Source organism: Acanthopagrus latus, chromosome 18 (genome assembly GCF_904848185.1).
Source record: "Acanthopagrus latus isolate v.2019 chromosome 18, fAcaLat1.1, whole genome shotgun sequence".
NCBI lineage: Eukaryota > Metazoa > Chordata > Actinopteri > Spariformes > Sparidae > Acanthopagrus > Acanthopagrus latus.
This window is the reverse complement of record NC_051056.1, coordinates 2,543,157-2,557,410: the sequence shown is the minus strand read 5'-3', so window position 1 is coordinate 2,557,410 and position 14,254 is coordinate 2,543,157. Positions and strand designations below refer to the sequence as shown.

The window sequence follows — 14,254 nt, the reverse complement described above, 5'->3', positions numbered from 1 at the left end:
TTTGATCATAGAAATAGTTTAAATTGGAATCTGTCCATCATTTCAATATTGCGATACTTGGTTACCATCTGATGAAAGCAACAGCTGTCTTCAGGCCGTAATAAATTGGGATTATATCCCAGCTAAGAGGCATTGTTCGACCTAATGCAAAACATTTGCTATAAGTAATACCATTAATTATTACCATTTAAAAATCAAATGATGTATTTAATGTAACATGCAAGAGGCAAATGTTACTCTGAGAATCTTCATGACATGCCTAACCCCCTCACTCTCCTGAGAAAGTATAACTGTTGTGGTGTTTTCCTGACCAGCTGGATGATGTCATCTGTCCAGGTTAGGTCATCAATGATGTGTGATAGTGAAAATGATCCAGCCAGTGACTGTGGTGTTGTTAGCAAATTTCAGGATAATGTTGTCCTTGTGTGAGGCAACACTGTCATAGTTGAGCAGTGTGTAGAGCTCTGACTGAGTTCTTGTGGGGTGTCAGTGTTCATCATCACATTGTTTAAGGTTAGATTTCCTCACTGGCAATCTCACAGAGTGTGGGGTTTATGCCAAAGTTGTAGAGTTGGTTTGTGAGTTTGTGGGGGAAGAGGAGGCTGCGCTGTAATTGATGAAGAACATTCTGATGTAAGCCTCTTTGTTTTCCAGGTGTGCAGAGCTGCAGAGATAGTATCCTCAGTGGATCTGTAGATACTGTAGTGGGTCCACTGACTCAGGTATATTACTCTGGATGTGGGAAAGAACCACTCCCTCCAAACACTTCATTATGATTGAAGTGAGTGCAACCAGCCTGTTGTCATTCACACAAGGGACTGGGCTCCTGTTGGGGACTGGGATGGTGGTGGTCTGTGGCCGGTGCAAGGGACAGGTTAATAACGGAGGTGGATACTGATATTCTTATCCTACACATCCTTATTCCTAAACACATACCCTATAGGCTTGAAAACATATTTCAAGCTTGAGAACTGCATCTGCCATATACAGAATCATATACCATTTGCATCTAATCATGTATATCTAGTGTAGTTATTATGACAGTGAATTCGTCTCTTTTGCTTCACATACATTTTTTTGTTAAATCTGTAACAAACCTTAATATAAATTACTATTTGTCCTAGAGCATCTGGGTCCATGTGAGCACCTTTAAAAACACAACTAACTAACTGCAATTTATGAATGATTTACCATCAGTGCCATTCATGCATACCAGCTGCAATGCTTGGTAGCTTTTGGAGAAGTAGGCTGACCATGGTAATGGTAGACGCATGGTGCCGATACCTTGCAATGCATAGGAATGTACATTTACTTAACTAATTATGCTAAAATTGGGTACGCAGAAGTCTGTGACAAGAATTAGGAATCCTAATTCTCTCTCTCTCTCTTTTTCTCTCTCTCTCTCTCTCTCTCTATATATATATATATATATATATATATATATATATAGAGAGAGAGAGAGAGAGAGAGAGAGAGAGAGAGAGAGAGAGAGTTATAGTTATACTATAAATGAACATGCCCATTTCAACCCCTTTTGTGTCTACAATAGCATGTATGTAACCTTTGCTCATGTTCAGTGGAATTGTGGAGCTACTGAGGAAATTAGGATTCCTAATCCTTGTCACAGACTTCTGCGTACCCAATTTTAGCATAATTAGTTAAGTAAATGTACATTCCTATGCATTGCAAGGTATCGGCAGCATACGTCTACCATTACCATGGTCAGCCTACTATATATATATATATATATATATATATATATATATATATATATATATATATATATATATATATATCTATATTAAAACAAGAAGAAAGACAAGAGCTTTAGTTAGCCTGTACAGACAGATAGACAGATAGACAGATAGACAGATAGATAGTCAAGAGCTATAGGTAGCCTGTATTTGCATGATGATCTATCTATCTATCTATCTATCTATCTATCTATCTATCTATCTACACACACACATACACATACATATATATATATATATATATATATATATATATATATATATATATATATATATATATATATATATATGTATATATATGTATATATATATCTTTAATCATGCAAATACAGGCTATCTATAGCTCTTGACTTTCATCTATCTATCTATCTATCTATCTATCTATCTATCTATCTATCTATCTATCTATCTATCTATATCTTTATTATCAGGCAAAATACAAGCCACCTATCAGGTCTCTATATGCCAATTCACATAGCGTTAGCATGTAGCGCTAGCATTAGCATGCTAGCAAACTCATTTTAACAGATTGTATCTATCTATCTATCTATCTATCTATCTATCTATCTATCTATCTATCTATCTATCTATCTTATCAGGCAAAATGCAGGCTACCTATAGTGCTTGACTGGCTTCTCTATCTATCTATAAATCTATGATTATGATCAGGCAAAATGTGGACCGCCTATGGGGTCCTAGACAATTCCACACACTTCCACTAGGGGCAATGTAGAGGGATACACAGATTGGGTGGGGGGGTGGAGGGGGGGGCATACACACACACAGAAAATCTGAAGTAAGTCACTTTTAGGGACTAAGGAGATTTTTGGAAAAAAGCACATTTTGGAGCATGCTGAATGCAACTGAATTGAAATCTAATTGGGGACGGTGGTTTTGGTCCCCAAAGGCAAAGGCGTCCCCAAACAACTGGTGTGTGTGCTGGTCAAAGTCCCCAATCCAGGCTTAAGTAAGAGCACACACACACACACACACACACGACTCAAAATAAAATGCATTTGCATTTTAGATTTGACTTCCGTCTCTGGTGATGCTAACATTGCTAAAGCACAGTGGACAAAAAAATGGGGGGCAGATATAATCCTGGTGATGGAAGGGTGAGGGGAGATGAGGGTGAACCAGATGTGGAAACCAAAGTACACCTCCACTTTTTTAGTTGGATGGTTTGTTTGCACTACTTTCTGAAAAAGTTTAACCCTGAGATTCAACCAGATACGAGTCCGCTGCGTTACGGCTCCGGTCTGGTTTTGCTCTGCCATACACGGTCCGGCAACCCCCACTGGTTGCATTTTGTGCAGTACTGTCCACAACTTGAGTTGCGACCACAGTTACAGGTATGTGTTATAAACACAACAGCACAGAGTGTTCCCGACCGAAGGATTAGCAGAAGAGCTTGTATTTGTTTCTTTTTTTGAGATTTGTGTGCTGGCGTTAAGTCGGAGTGTTTTATTTTGAAAAGTAACCAGATGGTGTGTTGTTGTTTCGGTGTGTGACTTCCTGTCTGTTCTGTGCTAAATTCAGCTGAATTGCTGCGTTGTGCTCATCCGCCAGAAACAGAAGCCCTGTGTATCTGCTCCGGACCTGGTGCAGCTCTGCTGGTGTGGTGGAGACGTAACACAGCGGACTGTGTCTGGTGGAATCTCGGGGTCAGGGTTCCTTGGGTGTCCTAAAAATATTTTGATCTAAATTAGCACCTGATATTGAAAGTCATTGTCAACACTGAAGAGTTTCTCTTTTTCCATTATGTCATCTTTCCAACTCGAATAAATATCTGTGCCCTTTTGCATTCTCTGTAACTTCTCATGTTGTAGCTCACCACTCCACCAGCCTCAGTCTGTCAAGCAGCTTTCCCACAAGCTCAGTGCTGCAAGGCTTTTGGGAAATGCTGTTTGTTCTGCAGTTAAAAACAGAAAGATTAATGCCTCGCCCACATGTACACCGGGATCTTTGGAATCATGGTCTGAAGACTTAAATGATCTCTGTCCGGAGAAGGATTCAGGAGTTTCATTAATAATCTCTGGACAGACTAACACACCTGAAAACTCAGGTCACATGACTGATCAGCGCCCATGTGCTGCTGCAAACAGCTGAGCTTTTTTTTTTTTTGCCTTGCATGGTGGCCGAGAAGTGAGTTTTTCCAGCTCGACGACACACAATTAGAGACTCCTCATGAGCTGAACACACTCCACATCATAGAGACTCCGCTGTGTACCCAACAGAGTGAGCAGACCTCTTTTGTGTCCTTCCAGCGGGAATAAATGGTGTGCTCACCTCTCGCTGCCGCTGAGAAGGTCAGAGAGTTTGACAGGCCTCCGTTAAAGCCCATGTGTCAATGTTTAATTACACCACAATTACACGCATCAAGCCCAACTGCTCCATCAAGGACTGCTCCGTGATAATCAATGCTTTCAACCAGTCGTACGCTTGCTCTCTGTGAGCGCGGGGGTCACTCCGCTATTAACAGAGAAGAGGAAGAAAACAGCAGGGGAGAACAAAAAAAAATATGGTGGCATTTGGGAGGAGGGTAAAGAAGACAGCAAGAAGAGAAAATCCTCTGACATGTCCCTAAAATGTCTCAGAGCGCCTCAGAGTGGGTAATTACTCGGTATTATTATTCCGTATTAATTCACCTTAATGCCAAAATATTACAGCCCTAATCTCGTGCAAATACCTACCTGTCATGGCAGTCTTGCGTATGATTATGACAACGAGAGGAGAAGAAGGGAGGTGGGAGCAGTGGGAACACAGCTGCCATGTTGATTAAGGAAGCCGAGGCTGAGAGGAGGCGGGAGGCCGCGGTGACGCTCGACACAGGCACGAATCCTCCAGAAGCTTCCTGTGAAATACTACAGCAAAAAAAAAAAAAACCCAAAGCGTTTATCTGACACTGACACAAGACGCTTCCACAACCTGAGCTGCTTTATGTCAAAAAAAAAAAAAAAGATCCTAACTCACTGGATGTTCAGCATTCAGAAATCTGAAACAGCTTTTTTGTTTGTCGGGTCACTCCACAGGCCGAAGAAAGGAGTGGAGACAGTGGAATAAGAGAGCTGATCACCTGAGTTGCAACAGTTAGCCTCGCTGACGATATTCACAATCTCCAGAGGATGAATCCTGATCACTTTGGTGGCCCTTTACTTGAATAGGATCAAAGTAAAAGAGCCTTCGCCCTCCTAGTGCTCCCAGTCTGATCTAGAATCTCCGATCTCAGCTCTGTGAAGAGTCAGAAACAGAACAGCCTGCTGTATGAAGACGCAGGCAGGTTTTGCTGGTAACTGATTCTGTAGAACAAATGTTGGTTTTTGAAGTTTCTCAAGTCCTGGTGGTGAGAGGAAACACACATCAACGGGGGAACAGACCCTGACATACAGTAACTCTGGAGCTCTCCATCAGGTGAATGTCGCCTGCTCACTTTTGTGTTCCCTTGGTTTCCATCTTTGCCTCCTCCATCAGCAGCTTCTTTTTTATGGTTATTCCATTTGTTCCAAGGTCAGCTGTGGCTAGTGACCAGGGGAAAACCATACCTCCTCTTGCTTTGGTTGCACAATGGCAGAAGCACTTCCTTTGGCTGAAATTGAGAGAAATCATGGTGCCTGGTGGCATATTGAAAATGATAGGGAACCAGTCTTCATGCAGATGGTGTAAATTTGATCATAAAAAGTAAGAACAGGAATCAGACACGCTTCTGTTACATCCTCCCAGGTCTGGGATACTGTGGCTGGGGTAGCTTTTGGATACACACACACACACACACACACACACACACACACACATGTCCTCAGATGATGACTGGATACTGCAAGAGGTCTCTCCAAAAAAGCAAACTGTCCCTCTTCACTTAGTCTCTCACTTTTGTATTTAGTTCTGTTTATCAAAATATAGTATTTCCAAGATCCAGTTAGAACAACTATCATAGAGTCACTGAGTGCCTTTATGGACTCTCCAGATGGCCATTCCGGTGTCCGCCTGGAAAAAAACAATGCAGGAAGCTGAATTTAAGTGTTTTCTTCACTAAACTTGGAACAGTAATTGTCCACATGTGACTGTTGCTCTGCTGTGTGGTTGACTTGGCACATTTACATTTATTTTTAAAACATCAAAGTAAGCAAAAGAAAAAAAAAAAAGCAAAAAAAAAGCTTATGCCTCTGTAAGTACAGATGTGAGTCAACCTTCAGACGAGACCGGGGTCTTGACTCTAAACATGAGGCCATGTGCACAAAAAACTGGGATGTTGTGAACATTAATTAAAGTTGTGTTTGGCGAGACAATATGAGCGAGTGTTTTTGAGATGTTTAGAGTATCTGTACAATGACTACATTCGTCCAAAGATGCAGTTTGTTGACAAATCCTGTTTACCTTCAATCTCCTATTTCCTCCCTCATGTTTGGGGGAAGCTGATGGAGCTGTAATGCTGTTACTTGCTTGTTTTGACCCTGAGCCCCGTGTAAAAGCAGCTCTCAGCCCTCTATATAAAACTGTACTTTCCCAACACAGCGCTGGTGAAATGGAAAAGTATAAAGCAGCAGCACTCTGTCATTAACAGTGTTGAACAAATGCAGGCCATCAGAGAGCTGAGAGGCAGATGAGAGTGAAATCACAGCAGGTGAGAAGCTCTGAGCCTTCCTGTTTGTACTCCTTCTATCAGGTGATTGATCGATCTGATTGATGAGCCGGGATGATCGTTCGCCTGCCATGTGATGGGGCCAAACGGCTGTCTGATTAACCAGCAGAATGGAGGATGGCCAATCCTGGTGCTCCTCTACAGCAGCAGTTAAAGGCCTCTTATAGATTTTCCCGGAGCGTCGTTACTCTTCAATCACTGAACTACTTCATCAAGAGGCATCAATCAGCACGCAGCAGAGCGGCCGGTAATTACAGGGGCCGCTTCCAGCCACTGATTTCTCCCGGGGTGGCGGCGGTGGCAGTGTCGTTGTCAGCGCTTCGGTCGCCAAAATCCCGGCCAATGACGCTTTGATACACTCAGAGCTGGCAGCACCTTTAAAGTGAGCACATTTCAGCTGCTGTCATGAGCCAGGTTGGCATTTTTTATTTTTTTTAATACGAGTGTTACTGAACGTGTTGGACTGAGGTCCAGCTTCTGAGAGATAACTGCTGTTCGCTGGAACAGACGGTTACAAAGAGTGCAAACTGCCGCTTGAAGGTGTGTCCCATACGAGCCTCCTGCTGAGTTCACAATATATCAATATCAAAAAAGTGACGATATGAAAGGATCTCATAGCTTGAAACTCCAGCTTTTTTTTTTTTCTCCACCCTCCTGCTTGCACGCGTCCACTATCTTAACATCAGCCCTGACCCCTTGATTCCTTGATGCTGTTCTGTCCTCCATGCGGCTTCAAAGGGTTTCAGAAGCAGAGCATCACTGCCTCATGTTGATGAACAACTCAGAATGTGTTGATATCGTCATTGTTGCTTGATTCTTTGATTTTTGTGCCTCTAACCAGGGTGAGTACGCTATGTACTTATATCAATGAGTGTGTATCTTCATATTTCTGACTGTGTTGAGCTGTAGAGTCTGGGTGTTTTTCTTGAAAATGGACTCGATGAGAGCACAGAGCCGCTTGTGGGATACTGCCGAAACATGTGGTGTTGCAGTTGGTGGAAACACAAGCATTGTCTAGAAAGAACACAACGAGCTCCGGCGACCGTGTCACAGTCATGATGTGACTGAGACTAACCTGCTGGTTATCTTGCGTGCGAGGAGACGATCAGTCGTACCAGAGGAAACTCAGAGATGTTGTGTCTTATGTTTAAAGTTGAATAAATGTTTTGAAAGATAACAGATTTTTTGGAAAAGAAACTTGGAAAGGATCTTTTTTTGTATATCTGTTTTTTTCTCTATTTTTCAACAACAACTATTTTGTTTTTTCCAGGTTTGTGAGGATGCTTCACTCTGGACCGATTTGAACTTTGTAACAAATTGTCTGTCTGTAGTTTGTTGTTCATTGTAAGTTGGTTATTTCTGGTGAATATTATTCACTGCATATTATTTATTATTCATTTATTTATTAACTCCAAACAGACACCAGGATAAAGTCAAGCTGATGCCTTTATACATATAGATTATATAGATAGCCTCTTACTTAACACTATCTAACAGACTGATGTTTAATCTGAATTAATGAATAAACAGACAGTAATAATAATTTCACTGTTGGTCTTTTTCTTCCAAATACATTTCTGTAAATGTCTGATATGAAAAATCTTTTGTATGCGGAAAAACTGGATTTTCGATGGAAAATAGATTTTGAGACGTTGTCTGACCCCAATTAGCTTCTGTATTCATAATTATTCAACTAATCAATAATTGACCAGCAGTCATTACAATACATTAAATTAGAGGACCTAGTGGGAGAGAGAGAGAGAGAGAGAGAGAGACAGAGAGAGACGGAGAGAGAGAGAGAGAGAGTGAGAGAGAGAGAGAGAGAGAGAGAGAGAGAGAGACGGAGAGAGAGAGAGAGACGGAGAGAGAGAGAGAGAGAGAGACGGAGAGAGAGAGAGAGACGGAGAGAGAGAGAGAGAGAGAGAGAGACGGAGAGAGAGAGAGAGAGAGAGACAGAGAGAGACGGAGAGAGAGAGAGAGAGACGGAGAGAGAGAGAGAGAGACGGAGAGAGAGAGAGAGAGAGAGAGACGGAGAGAGAGAGAGAGAGAGAGAGAGAGAGAGAGAGAGAGAGAGAGAGAGAGAGAGAGAGAGAGAGAGAGAGAGAGAGAGAGAGAGACAGAGAGAGACGGAGAGAGAGATATGTGTCGTAATGGGGTCAGACTCGTCTCTGGAGTGGTCATCAGTGCCTGGTGTGTGTGTGTGTGTGTGTGTGTGTGTGTGTGTGTGTGTGTGTGTGTGTGTGTGTGTGTGTGTGTGTGTGTGTGTGTGCGTGCGTGTGCGTGTGTGTGTGTGTGTAAAAATCCTGCTGACTCAGCAGGTCATGTGACAGCGAGGCCCAATCCCAGAGCAGCCAACCAATCAAATGGCGTTATTCACCCCGGTTCAGGCCAAGAAGAGAAAGGAAAACCCAACACCCAACAGGGGCAATTAATCTTAAAAAACAAGAAGAGAAAGAAGACGCTGCTAGTGTCCTGGGTGACAGAGGGGCTTTGGGGTAATGAGGGTGCGGTACATTTATTATCAGCCGTGACAGGCCTCCAGATGATATGATGGAAGCTGAACCAGGAGGCACACTACAATACAAGAGCATGCTGGGTGCAGTGGTGCCCAGCCTTTCTTCACTTGGAAAGCCAAAACTGAAACTTAAGTTCCCTTTAAATGATTGCCCTCCTGCACCAGGTGCCATTTCCTATGTATTTAAAGAGCATTTGACCTCAGTCAGATTACTGGGATCAGATAGTTAGAATTTGTATCATCTTCAGTCTCAGTCTCTATATCATGTATTCAGCCATCACGTGCACATTTACACATATTGTACAATGTATTATGTTTAAACAGGAGTCCAGAGGAAACATTAAAAGTCAGGCCGTGATAGTGATTTTAACCAACACATGAAGCTAAACTGAGCAAGCTGGCTACCCCTGATCACCTGCTGGTAACAGCTGTCATTTCAGATGCTAACTTCCTTTTGACGACTTTCCTCTGAAATCAGACAGTGCAGGACAATTATAGACCAAATCACTACAAAGTTGCACGGACAACATCAGTCACTTCTGAGTCAGTCTCGCATGGGGCTGTGTCCGTGTGCTGGAGAATAGTCGGCACTAATTCTCATTCTGGTATGGGGGGAAAAATGCCCTGGCTTGTAATGAGTTGCATACATATCCTAGAATTGAGTTACTAAAAGTTGTCTCCTGAATGACAACTGTCAACTGCAGTTAGAAGCCAAAATTTGAATCACTCCTGCAACATTATTTTGTTGAACAAAAGCGGATGAACAGCTCTGTGATTGGGTTGTCAGTGTTTCTACCATCTGAAAGTGATCCCAACAAAACATTCACCCCTCACCCGCCTTCCACAAGAAAGATCTTCAAAACAATGTAGTGTGTAGTTATTGTAACAGGCCCTGAACTGCTACATCTGATTCAGCTCAAGCTGTTGGTGTCTTCAGTCTGTGTCCTAATGTTAGTGAAAGTGTCTCGATTATTGACTAGTGAAAGCATCAAATATGCATTTCAGATGACTGAGACGCTCTTTGTCTGATAGATGCTTGCGGCCATCTTTCATCATCATAGTGGTGTTAGGAGTTGTCTCTGGATTTCTTCATAAAAAGTCAGCAAAAAAAATACCAGCAACCGTTCTCTCCTGAGTATTTTTTTCAACATAATACAACTTTTCTTCTTCTTTATTCTTCACCCATCACTCGGGCTGCTGACACTGACCCAAAGCTGCCAGAACGCAGGCGACCGCGCCGACATCCTGCCACAAGCGGCCCGACACAAGTGTGTCTGGATCACTGTTGGACAAATGCAGGAACCCTTTTTTTTTTTGACAATGTTTTGGACATTTGCTTAAAAACGTGTGAAGTATTCCGATTGAAGGGTTCTTTGTGAGCACAGGTGTTGGAGGAATTTATAACCATTTCATTTCCACACGTTGGCATAGAACCAGGAACACACACACACACACAGACACACACACAGAGACTCAGAGTGAGTCAGTCGGTGACAGTAATGAGGGCCTCGGGCTACAGTGCAGGTGATGTGGCGTCACATCCAGCCACAGAAACATGTATCGGATTAGATTCACCCCAACAGAGTCTCCTTCCACTTCAACCAGCCACTTATTCCTGTTTCATAAGACGAGCAGAGAGGATGACACTTCAGACAGAGTGAGCATCTCTCCTCCTCTCCCTTTTCCTCTCTCTCTCTCTCTCTCTCTCTCTCTCTTTCGCTTTCATGCACAAAGAAATCAAGAGGGGAGAGGAGGAGGAGGAGAGATCTTCGTCCTCTAACTTATTCTGATGGCGTATCTTCTCCCCATCAGTCACGCATGGCTGCTAATCCTCTGCTATGCTTCTGCGGAAAAAAAAAAAAAAGAAAAAAAGAAAAGAAAAGAAAAAATAGAAAAAGAGGAGCGGAAAGAGATGGAGGGTGGAGGGGGAGTCAAAAAGATGTGACGGAGTGTATTTGCATTTAGGGGGAAAGTTATAGAACGAGGGATGAATCCTCAATGGGAGAAGCCATTATCAGCTGGCAGGTTTGTCTGACGGCGAGGAAAAAAAAAAAAAAGAAAAGAAAAGAAAAAAAAAGAAGAGAGAAATGTACCTGCTGCTCTCAGGCTGCGTTAGGCTCAAAGGTGAGCAGTCGTCTGGGCCCATTAGAGAACTGAGAGCGATGCTTTTTTACCTTCCTTTTCATTCTTTAAGATGACAATCTGAGTCAGAGGCTGCTCTCAGATCAGAGCCTGACAGGAGGTGATGATACCATGGTAACGACGATCAGAAAAAGTGGTAGCGACCGTGGCACAGGTCAGGCCGCTCTTTAAAATTCAATCCTCAGAGCGTGAGCTGCCAGTCGTCTGACAGTCTGATTGTCTTCAGGATAATCACTTCCACATCACCGCCTCCAATGCCAAAGCTCCATGTGCACTCAAGAATTCACATTCTGATGTCTTGATTTATTCCTATTAACAATTGCAAACGCAAGATGCGATAACGTCTTGTCCCACACAAACAAATAAGACGTCTGAACACATAACAGGCTCTGGGGATGAAGAATTAATGAAAAAAGAAAAAAAAAAAAGACTGAATCAGTAATTATATGTGAAGTATGATTCTAATTTGAGTTGTTCCGTTCTGAAGCATTCTACATACAAGATTAACATGTTGGGACAGAGTCAGATGAGATGATGATTCTATTTTCTACTACATTCTGCCTTCACTTATCAGCTACTCTAAGGTCTTGTGCTAATGCATTGCATGGATACTTGTCAGACAACATATACATCCAACATCAGCAGTATCTGAGCCCAAAGGATCCTTAAAACATACAGTGGATCCATCTCCCCTCAGCCTGCTCACTGTGCTGAGTACAGAGCACAGAGCAGCTTCTTCCCTCAGGCTGTAATACTGAAGTTGTCCTCCGCGCTGCACCATAAATAACATAAACTCCACATACTCTCTGGGACGACATGCGTTAGGTATATATGCATGTTGGAGACAAAGCAGTACATGTATCTGCCCTTTACCATCAGGGTACAGATGTCATTGTTCAGTGTGTACGATGAATATGACTGTCTTACTGTGGCAGGAGTATTCGTCAGCGACTGAGAGTATGAGGTACTGAACTGTGATGTCTTTGTACCTTTTCACCATGAGTGCATGTGTACAGCTGTATATGTTTGTGTATATGTGTGACTTTGCACAACCCTGTCTTGTAAAACGACAAACGAATTTACCTTGAAATGTCAGTTAAATTACCGTGACACTCCGCAGACTGCCACAACAATCCTTCTGATCTCTGCACCAGTCTGCCAACAGCGGTTGCTGTTTTTTTCTTTCTTTTTTCTTTTTTTTTCCCTGCCCGTTACCTAAATCTTCATTAGTTTACTTTAGTTTAGTCATGTATAGACCTGCGCCCATGAGTCGAGTCCAGAACATGGCAGGAAAGAAAAGGAGCTACCTGCCCTCCATCACAGTGGCTAACCAGGTGGATGAACCAGCAGCTTAGATGCCTTCCAGACTGTTCAAGCAGACTGGAATTTCAGGGAGAGACCTGATAATCACATTCACAACAAACTGTGTAATCCTGTCACATCATGGCAAAAGAATGTGTGTTGTCTGGACACTTTCCTGCTCGCTGTGAGCCTTATGTCCATATTACTGTCGTTCCCACCGTCCTGGTTGTTTACAGTTTTCCCTTGGCCAGCAACTCACTTGCAATTGATACGCACTCATAGTCACTGTGAGACTACAGATGCAGCATCCGAACGCATTGATTTCCATATCTGGCGACTCTAACCCTTGTCACTGGAAACGGGATGTACTATGTAATTCACAAGGAGAATACTGATGATGTCCCAGGTTCTTCAATAGTGTACGCCAACATCCGTGCAGATAACGTTGTTCTAAAAGAGACAGTCGCCATTTTCTGACCACAAACCCTGAGTCACCTGAGCTGTCAAGGTCCTCACATGAGAACAATAGTGCGTTCAGAGATGGGGGACAGCGAGGGGTTAAAGAAAAAAGCTTGAGGTGAGGAATAAGCAGGACGAGGACAGCTGCAAGAGGAGATGCTAGCAGAACAATGAAGTTGTGTGGAGTGGGGTGAGAAGCATCACAGGTAACAGGAAGGGGTGCTTGCCGGAGCTGTGGGTGGATGTGTCCTCTGTATCACTGTGTTTCTGTCAACATCTTTCCACTTGTTGCTGCATTGTTATTCTGTAAAGCACGCTGAATTGCTTTCATGCATGAAATGAACTACACTAATAAATACCTCGAGTGATCAGATCTCTGAACAGTTTGATCTGATCCCTCTTGAAATCATATCCCGACTGCATATTCAGTTCTACATCAGAAGCTATCGATGCACTTTGATTGTAAAATAACATTATTGCAATACTTTGACTTAAAATTCTGTATTTTTCTGCCACTGACAGTAACTCCACTCTGAGCGACTAATAAAATGCTCCTGCTCAAACCGAAAGACAGAGTGTGAGATGTATCTGGATGCCAGACTGAAGGGACGCAGTGTGTGGGCCCCCCCTCATGTTCCTTAATGGACCGGGGCCTGTGTCTCTGCCTCATGGTGACCATATCTGGTTCAAATGTTGTCAGTCTTGCTCACAAATTGAAATAATAAAAGCAGAATGAACTCTGGGTTATTTTCTCTCTGTTTTCCTCCCCACCTTTAAGCCCAGAACAGGAATGAGACTCGTTCTTTCGTGATGCGGGATGCAATTAAACCCTATTCTGTCTCCTGTGTGGCAGCGGGACAAATGGATTTCAGCACAGTTCACGAATTCATAGATGACGAAATTGCCAATAATTGCTTGAGCTCGAGCCGATGCAGAAATATTCTTCTCCATCATCAGCTCAGACACAATGTTCCTCTCTCTTTTTTTTTTTTTTTTTTTTCTCATTCTCCCTCTCAAATGAAAACCGCTGCAGATTGTTTCCTAACGAGACCGGCGCAAGCCTCACACAGCAAGACAAGACATCTGCGTCCGTCTGATGTTCTCCTCCGCTGGTTGCCGTGGCAACCGTGATAAGCCCCGCTTCCTCTTGACCACAGAGCCACTTAGGAGCACCTCCATCATTATCCCAAGGTGCTTTTCAATGAGGAGGGTATTGTGGAGGTATGGTTGCTGACTGCCTCTCTATTTTTTTTTTTTTTTCTTTTGCATGTATGTGGCTGCTGTGTTTGGGGCCAGAGAGAGAGTCACTGTTACAATGAATGGAAGTCAATGAGGCTGGCACCAGCTCTGAATGACAAATAGTGTCACAATGCCTTTTCTATCCAGATGATTTCAAAGGTTTGAAAACACCTGTCGCAACTGAAACTCACAAATCATCCGCTG

The 14,254-nt window shown here is 42.9% G+C and overlaps 3 long non-coding RNA genes across 3 annotated transcripts; 1 reads left to right on the top strand and 2 right to left on the bottom strand.

Annotated features, from left to right (window-relative positions):
• Window positions 1–4,120: 4,120 nt before the first annotated feature.
• Window positions 4,121–4,822, bottom strand: LOC119006961. The gene is made up of 3 exons (XR_005070966.1): window positions 4,728–4,822; window positions 4,448–4,618; window positions 4,121–4,226 (listed from the first exon to the last, which is right to left on the bottom strand). It is a non-coding gene; the product is annotated as an uncharacterized LOC119006961 (long non-coding RNA).
• Window positions 4,823–10,381: 5,559 nt separating this feature from the next.
• On the bottom strand, window positions 10,382–11,389 carry LOC119007734. The gene is made up of 2 exons (XR_005071217.1): window positions 11,002–11,389; window positions 10,382–10,752 (listed from the first exon to the last, which is right to left on the bottom strand). It is a non-coding gene; the product is annotated as an uncharacterized LOC119007734 (long non-coding RNA).
• Window positions 11,390–11,681: 292 nt separating this feature from the next.
• On the top strand, window positions 11,682–13,554 carry LOC119007624. The gene is made up of 2 exons (XR_005071181.1): window positions 11,682–13,017; window positions 13,334–13,554. It is a non-coding gene; the product is annotated as an uncharacterized LOC119007624 (long non-coding RNA).
• The last annotated feature ends 700 nt before the right edge of the window (window positions 13,555–14,254 follow it).